The sequence below is a fragment of the Dipodomys spectabilis genome, unplaced genomic scaffold (genome assembly GCF_019054845.1).
Source record: "Dipodomys spectabilis isolate Male_0828 unplaced genomic scaffold, ASM1905484v1 ptg000145l, whole genome shotgun sequence".
NCBI lineage: Eukaryota > Metazoa > Chordata > Mammalia > Rodentia > Heteromyidae > Dipodomys > Dipodomys spectabilis.
In genome coordinates this window covers 3,430,565-3,435,783 of record NW_024870822.1, presented here as the reverse complement: position 1 = coordinate 3,435,783, position 5,219 = coordinate 3,430,565, and the positions used below count along the sequence as shown (strand labels likewise).

The following is a 5,219-nucleotide window of genomic DNA, read 5'->3' as shown; positions in this document are numbered from 1 at the left end:
CAACGAGACCACTTGTGCGGATGCAAACAGCAAGAGGTTTATTCGGGCAAGCCCTCGGCTCCCAGGTGCACTCAACCTCGAGATCCACAAGGTTCGGGTTGAGTGTCTGAGAACCGGTTACACGGGTACCCGGGGCGACAAAGTCTATCGGGAGACCTGCGCGCCGAGTGCTTGAAAGCACCCTCTTTTTATGGACAGCAGAGGCGAGGTTACAGAAGCGAGATGCGTGGTTACAGGGGGATGATTGGTTAATTTCAAATTACGCTCAGGGTGAGGATTGGTCAGATTAAGCTGGCCAGATGGGGTAGGTGGGGTTGGGGGGGTAGCTGACGTGTTGGTACTTGCCCGGACAAGTCCGTGCGGGTCGTTATGCACCGAAACTGTTCGTTCCCTGATTTTGACAAGTGATTTACTACATCCTGCCTCACCCTAACATTAAGGCTGAGTTTTACGGGAAGGAATGTGGTGATCGGCTATTTTACCGGAATGCCTGGTTTTAAGGCATGTACTAGGGTCATGCTAGGGTCCGCCGGCGGTGACTCAGAGGCTCGAGGTTTCGTTTCCTGGTTAGCGGCCTGCACTTATCTCCAGGGAGGGGAAGGGTTAGTGTTAGCGCAAGCAAGTTTACAGAAGCAAAACCAGCAGTTAGCAATGGTATAATATAATAATTTCAACTTTAATCTTTAATCTTTTGCTGGGCTCAATAGGGGCTTCGGGAGGAGCGTCTGGGGTCTTTCAATAACACTAATAATAACTCATGATATGATAATATGCTGTTTATGCTATATATGTTAATAATATGCTATATAATACATAACTAAATATTAAACAATACTGTCTTACTGTGCTTTATAGCACAGTAATTAACAATAATAGCTAGGAATATATATATATATATATATATATATATGTATAAATATAAATGACTAATGCAGTATGGACCATCATAGCTAATGCTGTGTTGCAGAGAAACTTCTAGATAGCTATTATATTGTCTTGTTTTACCCCACAGCAACCATAGAAGTGGATAGTCAATGTGTCCATGTCCTGGTGGGGAAACTGAGGCACAGGGTGGCCAAACCACTTCCTGTACATCACACAAACAGGACGTGGTAGAGCCAGAATTGAACCTGGGCAGGCTAATGACATCCAGCCCTCCATTTTTTTTTTTTTTGGTCATGGGACTTGAACGCTGGACCTGGATACTGTCCCTCAGCTCTTCAGCTCAAGACTAGTGCTTTACCGCTTGAGCACAGTGCCACTTCTGGTTTATTGGAGATAAGCTCACAAACTTTCCTGCCCGGGCTGGCTTTGAACCGTGATCCTCAGATTTCAGCCTCCTGACTAGCTAGGATTACAGGGTGAACCACTGGCCCCCGGCTGAACCCTCCATTCTTAATTTCTGGCAATAACAGTGGAAAACAATGGCTTTATTTTCTTGTACTAGTGGGGATACTGAGGCTGAGGGAGGAAGAGAGGGGAATGCTGGGTCCCAAGATTCAATGATTGGATGGTGGAGCTCACATGGATACCCAGACATTGTAAGCCCCAAACCCTTCCGCCATCTCAATCCACACCTCCTATTCTAGGCATAAAAGAGGAACCTTTTCGTTAGAGAATTTTCTGGCAAAGCTGTTTTGACTGCATGCCTCGTTCTATATTTATGCCCCAGTTAGCTGTGTCTGTTGCTCTTTTGCTCCCCAGAGTGGACGTCTGAAGCAGCTGATAGGTTATTTTGGGAAGCAATAACACATGCCGTATCTGATCAGGAGAGCCTGGCGTCTGGGCCGGTGGTCGTGCGGAGTTCTATCAATGCGATGAGCTGAGGGCTTTTTTACCCCGGCAGAAATGAGTTCAACCAGGCTTGAATTCCAGCAGTGGGCTTGGCTTTCTGGGCTGTTCGTCACTTGCTTTGGGATCACAATGAAAGCTCTCCCCCACCTCCCTGTGAGGGAATCCAGGCAGATTACCTTTTAACATTCCATTATTTTTATAACTCCTCCCTAGGCTTTCATGTCCCCAACATGAAGGCATTTTTTACTTTGGAAAGGAGCCACAGTTTGACATTTTAGAAAATGAGCTGGAGGACTGAATGTAGCAATGATCTCACATCCTTTGCTGTTTGCACGAATTCTAGCCCCGGATGGATGCGCCCTGGGTATTCACTTAGTGAGGTGTTTATGGTTATTTAAATTATGTCAATTTCAACACTTTCCCCCTAATTTCGACTTTTATATTGCGTTTTCTCAAATATGCCTTTGGAGTGTGGTGAATTGCAGCTGGTTCATAGCATTTTTCTTATGAGAAATACTTTTTTGTTTGTCAGCCATAGGGCTTGAACTCAGGGCACTGTCCCTGAGCTTCCTTTGCTCAAGGGTAGTACTCTACCCCTTTGAGCCACGGTGTCACTTCTGGTTTTCTGGTGGTTAATTGGAGATAAGTGTCATGGACTTCCTTGCCCATTCTGGCTTTGAACAGTGATCCCCAGATCTTAGTCACCAGAGTAGCTAGGATTATGAGGAACGTAAAAAAATAATGTGTGTGTGTGTATGTGTGTGTGTGTGTGTGTATGTGTGTGTGTGTGTGTGTATGACAGCACCTAACAGCCATTTTTGCTTCTGTATGAATTGCTTTGTGCTAGATGATTGTATGGTTTTTGTATGATTTTGATTTTAACTGTGACTGGTTTTAGTTACTCAGTAGTGGAATGTCAGCCTGGGAGCCTAGAGTTGCTTAGTAAAACACTTCAAAGGGTTTACAGCCCTGACCAAGGGGGCAAAGTCCTCAGAATCATCCCCACAGCTGCAACGCCCCTCCCGGAGGCCGAGACAGTAAGGCCCTAGGGAAGAAATATAATGTTTTAAGAAACCTAAGCAACTCCATTTTTGTTTAACACTCCATCTCAGTTCTGCAACTTGATTCGATCCACTTTAGCCCCAATGCTAGGAATTTATGACAGAAAGCCATGCACAATTCTTGGAGCCATAGATGGTGGCTAAAGTGGTGTTGCCCCCCAGCCACCTAGGACTAAGAGTTTCTAACCAACCCATTCTTCAGAGCCTGGGGCAAGACAAGCCATGCATTCCGTTGGTCTGGGTGTGACCCGTAACCTTTTTCTGTCAAGCTATGGACCAAGGACATTTTTCTGTAAAGGTCAACCAATCATTATTTGCCCAGTTTAGCTTGCTTTAAATGTAAATGTTAACCAATCATGTAATTTCTTATGTAAAAGTTCCTTAAAGTTGTTTGTTCAATACTATAAAAACTGCGCTGATTCTATGCTCAGGGCCTCTTAGCGTCACCGGTTACCTTGTGCGCGGAGGACCAAGCTCAAGCTTGCAATAAACCGGCTCTTTGTTGCTTACATTGATCGTGGTCTCTGGTGGTCTTCTGGGGGGGGGGGTCCCGAATTTCGGTATAACAATTACAGGCATGAGCCATCAGTGCCTGTCTTAAAAGAAATACTTTTTTTTTTTTTTTTTAGGGGGGAAATACTGAGGTTTTGAAAGGGTCTTGAAATGCTAAGCAGGTGCTTTACTACTTGAACCACTCCTCTAGTACCTTTTCATATTGGTTATTTTCAAGATGGTATATTGCCTTATGCCTTGGCCGATTTGTGTTTTCCTTTGTTACCAGCATGACAAGTATGTGTCAGGATTCTTGGCTATTGAGCGAAATGGTATTGTGAACTTTTTTTTTTTTTGTCTGTTGTGGGGCTTGAACTCTGGGGCTGGGCACTGTTCCTCAGCCCTTAAGCTCAACGCTAGCCCTCTACCACTTGAGCCACAGTGCCACTTCCAGTTTTCTAGTGATGAGAGTCTCATGGACTTTCCTGCTTAGGCTGGCTTTGAACTGCGATCCTCATATCTCAGCCTCCTGAGTAGCTAGGATTGCAGGCGTGAGCTACTGGCACCCGGCTAGTATTGTGAATGTTTGTGCCTAGTTTAGTCTTGAACCTTGATCCCCAATCTTTGCCTCCTAAGTATCTAGGATTACAGGCTTGAGCCACTATACCCAGTTTAATTAATAATATCTTAACTAAGAAGATAGCAAATACTTTTGCCAGTACTGACATCCGTTCTGTTCTTCTGGGTCCACATTGCTCCTGCCTTTGGGCTACCATACCTGCTGTTCCCTTGTCTTGGACCATTCTTTATATACAGTTCCATGTACTAAACGTTCAAACATAGCCTAGCTGGGTCCTGTGGATCCTGCAGGTGTTCTACAAACAGTCTGTGAATTAAAGTGAGTGGAATGCATAACTGGATGTGTAAGGAAACGTTACATGGTTTGTGCATTGGCTAACGGTGGGGTACCACAGCTGAGGCCATCTTTCACCGAGAAAAGCCTTTCCTGACATCAGCCTCCATCTGGTTGAGATTAGGTGTCTCCTAGCTCCCCCTCCAGGGCACTCTGTGCATTACACACAGAGGCTTCACAAGACTTAATGCCCCCGCAAAGAACTCAGGAACATTTTGTGATCTGCCAAGATGGGCAGAGTTTTGTTTTTGTTTTCTGAAAATAGTCTGTATAGGTAGAGTATAAATTCTTAGGAAGGAGACAGAGTATAAGAACTTCTAACATTTCAAAGGACCTTTTGCTAGGACAACCACCATTTGTCTATGGGTCTACAGCTTCCGTGGTTAAAGCTGAATCCCTGTGATTCTTGTGCATGCATGTGGGAGAAGAGAGCCCCTGTCTGTAGTTTGCTTGGGGATGTTCTCACGTGGTTATTTTTCACTCTAAGAGGCCATTGTTAGACTTCCCTTCAAGGAACAGTGTCAGAGCCAGCTTTGATTCCTGGACTGGCCTCTGGTCTGTGTTGTGACAAGCACCAGGAAGTCAGATGGACAGCGTGGTCCTTCGCTGCGGATGTAAGACATAAATAGAATCAGTCGCAGTAGGATTTCTTTGTCTGGTTTGTATTACTATAATGCAATAGCTAAAACTGGGTCACTTTGCAAAGAAAAGAGGTTGATCTGGGTTCATGGTTGTGGATATGTCTGGTAGCGACCTGGCAGCATCTTTTTGTCAACAGAATCCTAAAATGGCACACAGTATCACAAGGCAAGAGACAGGCACATGTGAGTGTCTCTTCTGGGCTCTCTCTTCCTATCCTTAAACCACCAGGATTCAGCCACAGGAGCCTCACTCTCATAACCTGATTTAAGCCTAATCAAGTCCCAAGGGATCCATCTTTGGGGACCGTCTCCCAATGG

The 5,219-nt window shown here is 45.0% G+C and overlaps 1 protein-coding gene across 2 annotated transcripts in view; it reads left to right on the top strand.

The window, feature by feature from the left end:
- Window positions 1–5,219, top strand: part of Ldlrad3 (low density lipoprotein receptor class A domain containing 3) — a 252,056-nt gene that overhangs the window by 104,866 nt on the left and 141,971 nt on the right. The gene's annotated exons all lie outside the window — the stretch shown is intronic.